The following is a 14,663-nucleotide window of genomic DNA, read 5'->3' on the forward strand; positions in this document are numbered from 1 at the left end:
TTCCTCCCTGTCCTCCTCCCCCCTAACCCCGCCTCCTTCACTGCTCTTTCTCCTCCAGCTCCTCCTCTTCCATCCCCCCTCCTCCTCCTCCCCTGTCTTATCCCCACCTCCGTCTCCTCTTCCATCCCGCCCCTTCCATCCCTCCCCCTCCTTCTCCCCCCTTACCCCGCCTCCTCCTCCCCCTCCATCCCTGCCCTTCCCTCCCTCCTCCTCCTCCCCCAGCAGCAGCCACACCCTCGGTGCCCCGTTCCCGCAGCCCTCGCAGCCCGCGGCAGCAGCGGCGATGGAGCCGGGCCAGGTCGGCATGGGCAGCGCGGGGCTCTCGGCTGCTCCCAGCCGCTGCGGGCGGGGGGAACCCGGGCCAAAGGAGAGGCAAACTGGGCAAACTGGGGGCTGCACATCCAAACTGGGCCTTGCTGGGGACCCTGCCTGGCCCCTGCCAGCCCTTGGGGCTCCTCTCGGCACATCCGCCAGGGGGGAACGCACACAGGCCTGGGGGATCCCAGCAGTGGCAGCACTGCCAGGGACTGGGCTGCACTGGGACGGACTGGGAGCGACTGGGGCTGTACTGGCTTTGTACTGACATCAGACTGGGATCATACTGCCGTATCAGGGCAGACTGTGATTGCACCTAGGGACACTGGGATCATACTGGGAGTGAGTAGGAGCCTGTGGGGGGCACTTGAGACCATGTTAGGGACAAATGGGATTTACTGGGATGAACTGGGATGGTGCTGAGTATTACTGGGAGTAGCTGTGAACAACTGGGGACATGCTAGGAGCAACTGGGAGGAACTGGAACTGAATGGGTGCATGCTGGGGGTGATTGGAAACTGCTGGGCTTATACTGGGGTGAACTGGGATCATGCTGGAGCTGACTGGGATCATTCTGGCAGTGAGTGCCACTCCACTGAGGCTGACTGGGAGTGCTTGGGAGCAAATGGGATCATACTGGAAGGAACTGCAAAGACGCTGGAGGGAACTGGGCTACACTGGGACATACTGGGAGTGACTGGAACAAAAGTGAGGGTGAAAGAGAGCAACTGGAACCATGTGGAGCACAACTGGTTCATACTGGCAGGGACTGGGAGCACACTGGGGCCATATTTGGATCATACGGGGAGGGACTGGACTAATACTGGGAGGATCTGAGAGGGACTGGGAGCACACCCTGCACATCATCCCCCAGACTGGGCCTGACTGGGAGCAACTGGGAGCACGCTGGCAGCAAATGGCATCATACTGGGACTGACTGGGCTGATCTAGGGAGCAACTGGAACCATACTGGAGGCAGCTGGGACCATACTGGGAGAGACTGGAAGCAACTGGGATTATACTGGGACCACACTGGGAGGGCTGGCATGTGACTGGGATCAAACTGGAGCTTACTGAAACATACTGGGAGTGTCTCTAACCATACTGGGGGCACTGGAACCACACTGGGAACAGCTGGGACCATGCTGGGAGCAACTGGGACGATGCTGGGGGAAACTGAATCTACCCTGGAGGCAACTGGGCACGACTGGGACCCTGCTGGGAGGGACTGGGACTATTCTTGGGGCAACTGGGATCATCATGGGAGGAACTGGGAACATCTGGAATTATGCTGGGAGCAACTGGGATCACACTGGGATCCCAGTGAGAGCAGCTGAGTCCATGCTGGGTTACACTGGGATCTCACTGAGAGCGACTGGAATCACACTGGGATTGACTGGGAGTGGCTGGTTTTGTGGATTTTGGGGGTTTGGATTTTGGGGGATTTTCTTGGCATTTTGAGGGGGAGTTTTTCTGGGGGTGGTTGGGGGTTTATTGAAATTTCTTGAGTCTCTTTTTGAATTTTGGGGGTTTTACTGGGATTTTGTTGGGATTTTTTGGGATTCTCAGAAATTCCTGGGGTTTTATTGGGATTTTTAGGAGATTTTGGGGCATTTTATTGGAATTGTGGTGGCATTCAGGGGGATTCATTGGGGATTTGGGGATTTTTGGTGGGATTTGGGGGTTTTGGGTGTTGCCAGGATTTCTTTGGATCTTGGGGAAGATTTTTTGTGATTTTTTCTGATTTTGGGGACATCTTTGAGGGATTTGCCGAGTTTAATTTGGATTTTTGGGGTTTTTGGGATTCCAAAGGATTTTGTGGGCTTTTATTTGGATTCTAGAGTGTTCTAATGGGATTTTGAGAGGTTTAATTGGGATTTTGTGGGTTTTATTGGGGCTTTCACGGCTTTTAAGGAGATTTTGGTGCCTCTCAGCCCTTCCCCACACCCAGGGAATGCCCCAAAGCCCCCCTAAAATTCCACTAAAACCCCACAAAATCCCCAAAAATTACAAGATAAACCTCAAAAACCCCAGAGAATCTCCAAACATCCCAGTGGAACTCAGCAAAATTTAAAAAACTCCCCAATTTTTCAATAAATCCTTCCCCAAAAAACCTACACAACCCCAACAAAACACCAAAAATCCAAAACACCCCAAATCAACAAAATCCCCCAAAATCACATTGCCATCACAAAACCCCAATAATTCCCCCCGAACTCCCAAGAAAATCTCCCAAAAAAGCCACCCCCAAATCCCCAAAAACCCTCTCAAAATCCCCAAAATCCCCACAAACCCCCCTAGCCTCAGTGGGGCCGTCCTGGATCAGGGGGCACCGGCCGGTGGAAAGGAGCCACTTCAGGGGGCCCTGGGAGCTTTTTGGGGAGGGGGCACCATGGGAGACCCCCCAAAAACGGGGGAGGGGGAACCCCTGCAGTGCCCCCTCCCCCCGAAACCCCCAGACCCCGGTTCAGGGTGGGCCTGGGACCCCCCGGGACCCCCAAATCTCCCCCAGGACCCCTCCAGGAACCCCAAACTCCCCAGAGTCCCCCAGTGTTGGCCCAGAACCTCTCTGGACCCCCAAACCCTCCCCAGGACCCCAAAAACCTCCCCAGGACCCTCAAACCCCCCAGTTCTCCCCAAAATTCACCCCAGACCCACCTGAGACGCCCCCAAATCCATCAGACTGCCCCAAATCCCCCTCGGACCCCTCAATCCCCCCAAACCTCATGAAATCGCCTCAGACTCCTCGAAGTTCCCCAGACCCACCTCAGAACCGCCCAGATCCACTCACAACCGCCCAGTTCCTCTCGCAATCCCCCAAAATCCCCCCAGACTCTCCCAATTCCCCTCAGTTCCCCCTAAACCCACCTGAGAACGCTCCAGACGCTCTCAAGCTCCCCCCAAAGCTCCCTAAAGCCCCCTCAGACCCACCAAAGCCCCCTCAGACCCCCTCATTCCCCCCAAACCCACCGCACAACCTCGTGTTTCCCGTCGATGCCCCTAAAAATCCCCAATTTCCCCTCAGACCCGCCCCAAACCCCCCCAGTTTGCCCCCGGCCCCACCTCAGCTCCGCTCTCCCTCACAATCTCGCGCCTCCACCGCGTGTGCGGGCTCCCAGCAATGGCGGCGCGCCCCGCCCCGAACCAACCAATCAGCGCGCTGCACATCCCTGAACTAACCAATCACGGCGCGGCTTCCCTCAGCAAGGCCCGCCTCCCCTGCGCCGTCCCAGCCAATCAGAGGCGAGCCGGAAGCGGCGCCCCCTTCCCCGCCGCCGCCGGGACCCCCCGGGCTCGGGACAGGAGCGGGAGGGGCCTGAGAGGGGATCGGGGGGGGGGGGCGGGGGAGGGTCCGGGGGGTCTGGGGGGGGTTTGGGGAGGGGTCCGGGGGTTTGGGGGGGTCTGGGGAGGGGTCCTGGGGCACTGTGGGGGGACCTGGGGGGTGCGGATGGGTCCTAAGAGGGGTCTCGGGAGGGGTCGCGAGATATGAGACACTCATGCCACAGTGTAAGCTGTAAGCTGTAAGCGAAAGGAATTTTAAGAGCTGTTTTGGTTATTTCAGAGAAAGTTTAAAAGGGAGAAGCTGCTGTGTGATGTTATGATCGATTTTTGGTGCCAGAGTCCAAGGAGTTTAGGGCTGGAAATCCCAGCCCCACTGGATCCAAATGAGGAAATCACCTGGCCCTGTCCTACCAAGGTGTCACGTTGGTGAAATTAAAAGGCAAAACACGGTCCATAAGACAGAAAGGAAAGTGGTACTGCCTCAAGAAAACCTCTTAAGCAAGTCTGGCTGCACTTTTTATTCAAGAGAAAAGCAAAGTTCAGGAGAAAATGAAAAGTGTTTTGCATGGCTGATCAAAGACATCTGGAAGATTTAGAAGAAAGCCCAGCAAGCTGCTGCAATTGATAAAAAAAGATTAGTGCAGAGCAATTTTCTTGGAGATAGCCAGGAAAGAGCAGAATAGCAGAGAGCAGAGAAAGGGATCCACCCTGAGGTGTCTTGTCCATATCCATGACTGACTCCAACAAATCCAAGAATATCCTGAGCTGGAAGGGACTCACAGGGATCATGAGTCTGACTCATGGCCCTGCGCAGGACATCCCACCACAGGTCTGAGAGCCTTGTCCAAACATTCCTTGAATTCACAGGGGCTGGGACCATTCCCTGGGGAGTCTGTTCCAGTGTCCAGCACCCTCTGGTCCAAATCTGATGAAAACTGCACCAGGACAGAGTCCAAACCCAAAGACTAAGGAAAGTCAGGAGACCCCTTGGTCTGAATGCACTGAATGTCCCAGCACCAGACCCATGGTTCAGAATGGGCAGTCATCAATGCAAGATTAACTAATTGTGAGAGTCAGAAGTAAGTTGTAGTGATATAAATTGAGGTTTTTGGCCTCACTGAAAGGTGCAATGGCCACAAGCTTTCAACGGAGGACTCACAGGAAGAAATGTTAGATTTCCTAAAAGGCCAGTTGAGGTTTTGGAGGATGGAGCCCACCAAGACCTCCAGAAGTAGGAGAGGGGCTGAAAGGATGAAGTCAGCAGGGACAGAAATGGGAGAAAAGCCACACTTGCCAAGGAAATTCCAGAAGCAGTGATGGCAACAGCAGCACTGGCTCCAGCTTCCTCAGCTTCTTCTTTAAGGTGGGAAAGGAGGAAAAGGGGGGGAAGATGTTCTTAGAAGGGAAGGCTTGGCACTGATGGGGCTGTGGACTCCTCACCTGAAACTCCCTGAAACTGTGACACTGGCTCAAACCACGGCATTTTTTAAAAGCTAATTTTCTTGAGAGCAAAATTTTGAGTCTTGAAAGTGATCTCAGGCTTCACACCTTATCTGAGAAAAGTTTTTAAACAAACACTGAAGTTCTCAGTGACATGACTCCAAGAACACAGATACAAGGGTAGGCATTGAGAACTCCTTGATTCCCCTGGATCATAATGCATCTTAGGATCAGCTTAATAAAGGAGGAATGGATTTAGGTGCTGTCTCAAGTCCAACATTCATTAATATTTGTGGGTGTGGATGTTGTGGCTGCCCCATCCCTGGAAATGTTCCATGCCAGGCTGGATGGGCTTGGAGCAATCTGGGATGGTGGAAGGTGTCCTGTGGCAGGGGGTGGGACTGGATGAGCTTTAAGATCCTTTCCAGCCTGAACCATTTGGGGATTCTGTGATTCCATGAACACGTCCACACCCAGCCTTACTCCAAACGTGTCAAGCAGGGACGGGGGGTTGGCAGTCCCCAGACAACAGTGGGCAGGAGGAGAAGAAGCTGGCACGGATTAACTGAGCTGCTCTCCACAGAAAGAGCAGCAAGGGGGATTCTCAGCCAGGACCAGCCCCAGAGGGACCCGGGCTCCTCCCTGGATGTGAGGGGGAATGCAAACAAGAGGCGTCACACATTCCTCTGTGCATCCCTCACCTGCAGCTGGCCTGAGGAGGTGGCCAGCTCATGGCCAAAGGGAAGGGTGTGTTTGTGCAGCATCCCGGCTTCCATGTGGGCCAAAGCGGAGCCAAACTCCCGTTTGATTAATGAGCCCTTGGATCCAGCTCCCTGCCTCCCTCCGCGTGCAAGGAGCACGATCCCAGCAGCATGCACTGCTGGCCTTCAAGGGCTGGCTGAGGCAGCTCCTGATAGCGCTGTTTATTCAGCTTCCCCAAGGAAACAGTGTGGATTTTATTAAATGATCCCATCAGTGTTTCTCCATGCTGTCAGTGCAGACTCCAAAGGATGATTCCTGTTGGCTCGTAGGTCTTTGTCCGCGCACCGAGAGCGGCAGCCAAGGACAAAGCGTTGCGGGACGGGGCGGTGGGAGCCCTGCTGCTCCGGCTGCGCGGCCCTGCCGGGCTCTGAGCCCCCCGTGCCACATGCCAGGCCACAAAGGGGACAGCTGGCCCGCCAAGGACAGTGACACGAGGCACAGGGACACCTGGGACTGCCCTTGGTGCTGTCACACTCCCGCATGGATGGCTTCAAGGGAGAGAGGCACAGCCCATGGAGACCCAGCCACAGGCAAGTTTTTTATGCTATTTGAAGTGGCACGGATCCTTTTATCCCAGAAAAACGGCACCTGTTTGTCACCTGCTGGTTCTTAGCCCTAAGAATTACATTGATACTGCCAGGCCAGTTTTCTGCCTATTTTTGCCATTTTTCCACCCCATCATTCCCTGATTTTATTCCCCAAACCAATTTTGCCTGTTTTCTATGCACGCTGGTTTTCACCTCAGGAGCGAAGCAAATAATCCACTCAGTGAAGAAAACACAGCTATGAAGTGGAGGACTGTCCCCTTTGGGACACAAAAGCCACAGCCACCCACACTTGGACAAAGCAAGCTGTGGCAATGCCAGGAGTGACTGTGCAGTCAGTATGGATGGAGCCAGGAGTACATTCCCCAGGGAATCCTTCACATGGGCTTGGAGAGGTGTCCAAAATGCAAAGCCCATGCTTTTCAGAGTACTCCCCTGTGTTGCTCTGAGTTTGTGCTGAGGTTGTGGGAATGAGCCAATCCTGGGATGTATCTTCCCATACTGAAAAAAAGCCAAGGTTTTTGCTGGCAGGCACCACCTTTGTGTGTGTGTATGTGTCCAAGGGCTTTGCTCTCAAAGCTCACCCTGAAGATCCACCAGATGCCTTGGTCACTTGCTCTCTCTGCCAAATGAGCAGAGGGCTCATGCTCTGGGTGAGGGGGGTCACAAAAACACATCCAGCAACTCCATGGCCCTGTGAGCTGCTGAAAAATCCGACCAGAAGCTCTGGAGCTGCTTTTCATGCACATGGCATGGCTGAGTGAGCCTGCTCCTCACCCTCCTGTTTAAACACAACCTCTGCCCTCAGCTGCAGTGAGAGTGTTTCACCCTGTGCGAGGCTCCCAGGGAAGATCTTCCTCTTTGGGAAACTGCAGGTGGAGTGGATGTTTTGAAGAGGCTCAAACCTCCTCTCTCTCACCCATGGAAGGTCACTGTGATCACTGTAAAACAGAGCTTTCAAGTTGTTGGAGCCTAGCCTGTGACTTCCCCACTGTTTTTGTCAGCACCTGCACACCCCAAATGTTTCTATGCCTAAAACAGCACTACTGAGAGCTCAGAGTGATGCTGTAGAGAGGATCTGGGGGGAGCCTGTGCAGGATAGCAAAAGTGCAGCTCAGTTTCTGGCATATTTTGGGTTAAAAATCATCACATGCTGCAAGCAAAAGTCAGAATTGAACCAAACAAAAATGCATTTATCATCCACAAGTCTAAGATCCTGCAGAATCAAGAAGCTTTCCTTGCCCAGCTTTGGAAAGATCACTTCTCTGGCCTAAACCCTTCTTATGCTTCTTGTTTCTTCTTTATTTCCTAATTTTTTTTTTTTTTAATTCTTCTTAGGTCTTCAGTTTATTAAGCCATCGTCTAGCCATCCATTGCACTGCAACAAACCTTGGACCAAGCTCCAGGAGCTTGTGGCAATGGCCAGAGCAGCTCTCCAGGGACTGGCTCACAAGGGCTGGGGCAGGGTGACAGTGTGTCCCCTTGCAGAGGACAGGCACCAGCACACAGCTGCTCTCCTTCCCTCCGTGCTGGCCACTCAGTGGGTGAAGTGTTTCTTCTTCTGGCTGCAGAGAATGAGGCTCCAAAATCTGGCAGCAGTAACAAGGAAATGGAACAGCCTTGCCTTTCTTCAGGGTGAGGGCTGCTGTGTCTGGATTTCAGCAGCTCTCAAAAGACCACCAAGCCAGCCCATTTCCTGCCACTCCAGTGGGAAAGGGTGGCATGAAAGCCCAAGCCTCAGGTGTCCGCATGGACATGCCTAAGCAGAGACAAATCACAGAATCCCAGAATGGTTTGGGTGGGAAGGGACACTAAAGATCATTCATTCCACCGCCTTCCACTATCCTATTGCTCCAAGCTCCTTCCAGTCTGGCCTTGGACACTCCCAGGGATCCGGGGGCAGCCACAGCTTCTCTGGGCAGCCTCTTCCAAGAGCTGCATCCAAAAAAGTCACAGAGGCGCCTGCGTGCACTTTGCAGGTGAATCCCTCACTGGGGCAAGGAGATGAGCTCAAGCTCTGAGTCTTGCAGGGAAATGTTTCCCCTAAGCCAGCATAAAGACTGACTATGTTACTACAGGCTAGAGAAACCCCTGAAATAGTGACAGACAGCTGAAGGGAAGAATATATTGGGAAGGGAATCATCCGGCCGGCTGGGAAACGCAGGGCTCTGAAAGGGGATGGGGCGGCACAGGAAGAACATTCCTTTCTCACGACAAGCGCCTGCAGCCGCTCGGGAAGCATCGGCCGGGGCCGCCCGCTCGCAGCCCGGGGCCGGCAGCGCTGCTCCTGCCGCGGGCAGATGCTGCTCTGGGCGGCCGCAGGCTCATCCCGGAGCAGCACCATGGATGGAGAGCGATGAGGTGCCCGGCAAGAGGCAGCCTGAGCCCCAGATGCTGCGGGGGGCTGGCGATCGCCGCCTGTGCCGGGTGCGGGCGGCCGCGGGCGGCGGGGTCACCCTGCCCTGTGGCCACCGCTGGGCTGCGCGCATGGAGAAAGAGGGAGAGGGCAGCGCGGGGCTGCAGGGCTGTGCTTTGCAATTCCGCGCCGTGCTCGCTTCTCTCTGCCCTCGGAAGATGGGGGAACTGCAGTTGCTTCGTGCTTTCAGCTCAAACGGGGCTTTACAGCCCCTTCCCCACCTTGCCGAGGGGCACAGAGGAGTGGATCAGCCTCAGAGCAGGGCTCCTTTCCAGCACCCTGCTGCTCATCTCCTTGTCTCTGCATCTGCTTGGCCACACTGTTTCATTAATTTGTCTGTTCTTCCCCAAATTTCTGAATTATTGTCAAAACCAGGGCTTGTGGATACATGGAAGTGAAGAATGAAACCCCTCTCCTGCATCTCAGGCTGACAAAGCCATACTTGGGATGTCAAGGCCAACCCAAATGACCAGATGAGAGTAGGAACTGCTGAGGCAGCCCCTGGCTCCCCCTTAAGCAGCAAAACCCCCTACACTGTGTCATGGTTTGACACTGGCACAATGCCAGTGCCCCCATGAGAATACCCTCTCCCTGGTTTCTGCTGTGAGATGGGACCAGGAATAAGCACAGCAGGCTCCCACTTAGGAAAAAAAAATTATTAACTAAACTACAAGGGAAAAGAAAAAAAGAAAAAAAAAAAAGAAACACACAAGGAAAATGAAAACTTCACAAATACATCTCCTCCTCCTCCCCACCAAATTCCCAACACAACACATCCCCCAAATCATCGACTCTCAGTCTGGCACCACCATGCAGAATACTCAATCCTCAGTTCATCAAGAGGAGAAGGAGTCCTTCTTGTGCCAATGGGGACCTCTTCCTTTCATGTCCAGCGCTCTCACCACTGAACATGGACCAGAGCTGCTTCTAGGGTTGTCTTTTTAAGGATGCTTTGTCCCGATCCAAAAAGGGCACAGTCTCTCCTTTGGGACACCTGTCCCCCCCATATTTCACCCCCTGGGGCCGAGGGGCACCAACACTGAACCCTCTTGGTCCTGAGGCATTGCCTCCCCCTGGATGCAGTCTCTGTGTCACAAGGAACATGGTTCTGTCCATGGCTGTACAAAAAGAGTCCAGCAAAAGCCACTCCATCATCTCTTCCCACTAAGATTCTTCTCTATTCTTCCAACATCTCTCACTTGCCCAGACCTCTCTCACACTTGCCCATTTCCTTCTTCATCTTCCACTCTATCTTCTAGGAAAGGTCAATGTTCTGTAAAGTTCTCATTCTCCAAAAAGGGGTTAAAAGCTCCTACAAGCGGCCGGCTGCACCCCCCCTTCTTCTCCGTCCCAGCCGTGCTGCCGGCACAGGCCCATGTTTATCAAGGTTCAAGGTCACAGTCCCAGGCACCGGCTCTCTCTCTCTCTCTCTCTGTCTCCCGGGGGGCTGCCCGATGGCTCCCGGTGTCTCTCTCTCTCTCTTCCACCCTTCCAGCCCCGGGCTCAGGCCTACCTCTCCCGGCCACATGGCTTTTCCCCTCCGCCCGCCCAGCCAGCAGCTGGGCCGGGGCAGAGACCCGAACTCTTTCCCCACGGAAACCCAAGAGAACTTCCCCCATGAGTGCTCTGCTTTTAACCCCTGTGTTCTCAGAGATGTGTCCAATGCCCAGGAGGCCACATTAGGTGCCAATATTAAAATCAGAACATCCATTTGCCTAACCACAGCATCCCAGAAAACATATTTCCTGTCAAACCACCACACACGGGGAGGAAAGTTGAAGTGGGGGAAAGTTTAGTGGTTTAGAGTTCAAGATCTAGAAAATATCAAAGTAGTTCCAATGGTAAACAAGAAGTCTAGGATGCAGTGCTGGAGGTTTGTGTGTCATAACACGATTGGCTAAGGAAGCTTACAGCTTACACTGTGGCATGATGTGGGAACACAGGAAATTCCTCTGGCTGCCCTGGAGGACTCGAGCCCCTGCCCAGGGCATTCAGAGACCCTGGCACAGAGCCCAAGACCCCTGTGCCTTTGATTTAGCCCTTGGAAAAATCAATTACCAACCTTGTAGGAAGAATGACAAGCTGCCAAAGTTCCAGTAGAATGATAGTGAATTTATCCCAGGGTAAAAATAGATTGTTGGGGTTTTTAGAATGGGGCTTCAGGGGGCAAGATGGAGGAATCTGGGCTTGTCCAGCCTTTCTCCTTCTTTTTCTTCTTCTTCTTCTTGGCCTCCATCTTCTGCTGTGATGGTGGCACTTTTAGATTGGTTTGGAGTAGAAGCTCACTGTCTAGGTGATAGGTATTGGAAAGTAATTGTAAATATTGTACAGGGAGTTTTTAGGATAAAAAGATAACGCTGCCCTGGGGCAGGAGAAAGAATTTTATAGATAAGATCCAAGAAACAACCTTGAGAGCCAGAAATGAAGAGCTCTGACTCCTTCTTTGAGCGCCAGGCTGGGAAAAGAGACTTTGGAACTTATCTCGGGCTCACTCTGACCAGCCAGAGACCCCGAGAGCATGAGTCCGTAAGACAAAATACTGAAGGATTGGCTCCAAAACATAAATATCCTTGTTGGTCGTGTCTTCTTGACCAAGAAATCCTTCAAAGCTCTTGTAACTAAAAGTCTTGCAGCCCTGTGAGCCATGCGGTGCAGATGGGAGCCAAATTCACCCTTCCTGTCTATGTAGAAGAGAAGAAAAAGCAATGGCATCATCTGAGAAACTCAGAGGTCCGCTCTCTAGCTCCTGCCAAACTCCTTCAAACCGCCCAAAGTGCGATTTAGCTACAAATAGGTGTCAAGGACTCTTAGTGCTGGCTCTTGGACTCCAGAGCAGCTGCTTTAGAATCTTTCACAGAACCCTGTGTAGTTCTGTAGTGCCAGAAATGGATCATTTGAAGAAACTTTCCCAACTGACTTGCATGGAGCTTTGTTTGAAGGGTATTTGAGGAGAAAGGCTCCCGGCAGAGCTCTGGGCTTTGGCCTAGCTGTGTCCCCTGCTGATTGTCAAGTGTGCCATCAGCTGCAGGGCTTTCTGGGCTAAAACTATCATCAAGTCACTGGGACTTGCTCTTTTTGGCCTCTAAAAGCTGGACCCACTTTCGGGGCAAATTTGGAGACCTCATCTCTGGGAGGATGGAGCAGCTAGGATTTTCCCAGTTGCTGGGAATGGTTCTCCAGGCCCTGGGTGTAAAACGGGGCTGCCCAGCAAGTGCGGATCTGCAAGATGAGAAACAATTGTCTTGGTTTGAAAAGAGAGGTGTCTGCTAAGGAAGGCAGAAGCCTTCTGTGAAATGGAAAATGTCAATCCCCTCCCTTCAAATGATTCTCATTTAGAAATTCAAATGCTCTCGAGGAAAGGTATGGGGATAGGACTGAGCCCGCAGAGCCGGGCAGCATTTGCTGATGCTCTGAGCCCTTCCTAAAGATCCTGTGCGGGCTGTCTCAGACACCTGGGGCCAGGGATTCCTTCCAAGCTGGGCCACTTTGGCTGGGCCGGGGGCGGCCCCGGGGCAGAAGGCAGTGTGTGCAAGGGCCCTGGGTGGCACGCTGCAGCACGGTCACCGTGCCATGGAACGGAAGCCGGTGTCCAAGGCCCCTTTGTGACACGTGGGAAATAGAAGCTTGCCCGGCTGCTGGCAACACGCAACGGGGCACAACGGGACAGAGCGGTGCCGTGAGGAGCCCCCGCACAGCGCACTCGCTCCCGTCTGACCCGGAGCTTCTCCGCGGCGCTGTTCCTGCAGCTGAGCTCGAGGCCAGAGCACAGCACTCGCTGACCCGTGGCCTTCCTGAGGCTTCTATTCTGCAGCTGCCCTCAAGGGCAGAGCGTGGGACTTGGTGCCCCGGAGCTTTCCCAAGGCATCTCTCCTGCAAGTAGCTCCAGGCACAGCCATGGAGCAGAGAGCCCCGAGAGTGCCCAAGCTGGCCTGGGTGGAGGAGGAGGAGGAGGAGGAAGAAGAAGGCCCTGGAGCTGCCCTGGCACAGGAGACAGAAGAGGTGGTGCCGTTCCATCCACCGCAGGAGGGTGAGTGGCAGAGCTGGGCTGCAGGGCTGGAGCCAGCTGCCAATTGGCACCATGCCATGCCATGCCATGCCATGCCATGCCATGCCATGCCATGCCATACCATGCCATGCCATGCCATGCCATGCCATGCCATCCCCTGGGGAAATGCCCATGGACAGGAAGGAAGAGGGGCCGGGCAGACACCCCGCAGTGGCCGTGCTCCATCCCCTGGGGCATCCCGGGGCTCTCCCTGCCTGGGCAGCGCAGGGCTGGGCTCTGTTCTCCGGCCTCTCCCGCAGCCCCTCAGCTCTGGCTGCGCTCGCTCTTTGCCAGATGCAGCCCTGGAGCGCACACAAGAGCAGGGATCCAGCCATGGCCGCTTCCGCAGAACAGCGCAGGTACCTGCAGCCACCCCCACCTGGGCTGGGCCTGCTGTCCCTGCTCAGCCCAGCACCGTGTGTGCAGCACTCCATGCAACATCCCCGGCCTCTTGCCCTTCTCCTACAGCTCGTCTGCGACTTTATCCGGAGCATTGGGCAGGAAGAGACCAGCACCATGGGCACTGGGCTCAGAGCTCACTCAGAGCTCCTCAGTCATGAGACCAGTGCCGCCCTGCTGGATTTGCTCCTGGAGAAGGCTGTTGCCAGGCCAGAACAAGTGAGCAGCCTGGGGCCAGGCTTCAATTCCCCCATGAGTCCCGTGGCTTCCCCAGCCACGCCTGCTGGTCCCTGGGAGCCTTTGAGGCCATGGCAGTGCGCTGGCAAGGGAAGCACTTCTCTGGGGACCCTGGGGACATCGCTCCCTCTGGCAGCTTTCCAAGTCTCCCCGTGCCTTCTCCAGGTGCCCGCCATGGTGAGGTCCATTCACCGATGGCTCCTGGCCAATGATTCTGCCCAGCACCGGCTGGACAAGGCCCTGCTGAATCTCACCAGAGCACACCCGGGTGACGCAGTGGTGACGCTCCTGCGTGCGGCCCCGTCCTGTGACAGGTATGGGGCCCACCTGCCCAGAGGGCTCAGGCCTCCCCAGCCCATCACCCTGTACCGCCTGGCCCAGGTGTCTGAGCAACAGAGAGTTCCAGGGCCCTCTGGCTGCTGCCTTTCCCAGCCCTGGCACGTCAGCCCCCGAGCCTGCTGCCATGCTCCCTTGCCGCCCCTCAGGGGCCTGTCCCCACAGGGCTGGGCTGCCTGGCTGCTGCTGGCCAGGCCCAGTGGGCAGAGGCAGAGCCGGCGGTCAGCCCGGGCCCCTAGGGATGCCCAGGCCACGGTGCTGTGTCTGAGACACCCCTGAGACAGAGCTCTAACCCCGCAGAGCTGCCATCTCCATGTGGAAGACCATCATGTGCTCGTCCAGGACTGCGGAGCCAGTGCTGCTGATCCTCCTGGATGTGCTGGGCAGCTGGCCAGAGCGCAGCACATGCACCTCCGATGGGGACAAAACGGGTGTCTTTGGCCTGGCTGTGAGTTTCTGCAAGTGGCCTTTGCTGGCCCCATGGCCGCCTCTCCAGCAGCTCTCCATCCTCCTTCCCCCACTGCATCTCCCTGCCTCAGGCACTGGCCTCAAACCTGGCCCAGGGGCAGCCTCAGGCCCACCAGGCCCCGTGCTCCCCCTGCCAAGGTCTCTGCGGGCCTCTCCCTGCCCTGCTCGGGCCCTGCCCCAGGGACACCTGGGCACTGAGCACTGTCTCGAGGGCCTTTGTCCCTTGCAGGCAACTGTGGTGATGTGGAAGATGCTCCAGGAGCCCCATGTGCCACGTGTAGTGACGTCGTATTTCCCCCAGCTATTTGTGCATCTGCTCTTCCAAGTGTTCTTCAGCACAGAAGAGATGCCAGAGGAGGTCGATGCCTTCTGGAAGAAATGCCTGCAAGAGCACGGCCTTGCCACCAGCCCCAACAGG

General features: G+C 55.2%; 1 long non-coding RNA gene across 1 annotated transcript; it reads left to right on the forward strand.

Moving 5' to 3' along the window:
• Nucleotides 1-163: 163 nt before the first annotated feature.
• On the forward strand, nucleotides 164-5,296 carry LOC143695255 (uncharacterized). Its single transcript, XR_013184360.1, has 2 exons — nucleotides 164-298; nucleotides 3,878-5,296. It is a non-coding gene; the product is annotated as an uncharacterized LOC143695255 (long non-coding RNA).
• Nucleotides 5,297-14,663: the final 9,367 nt, after the last annotated feature.

This window comes from Agelaius phoeniceus, chromosome 15 (assembly GCF_051311805.1).
Source record: "Agelaius phoeniceus isolate bAgePho1 chromosome 15, bAgePho1.hap1, whole genome shotgun sequence".
Classification (NCBI taxonomy): domain Eukaryota; kingdom Metazoa; phylum Chordata; class Aves; order Passeriformes; family Icteridae; genus Agelaius; species Agelaius phoeniceus.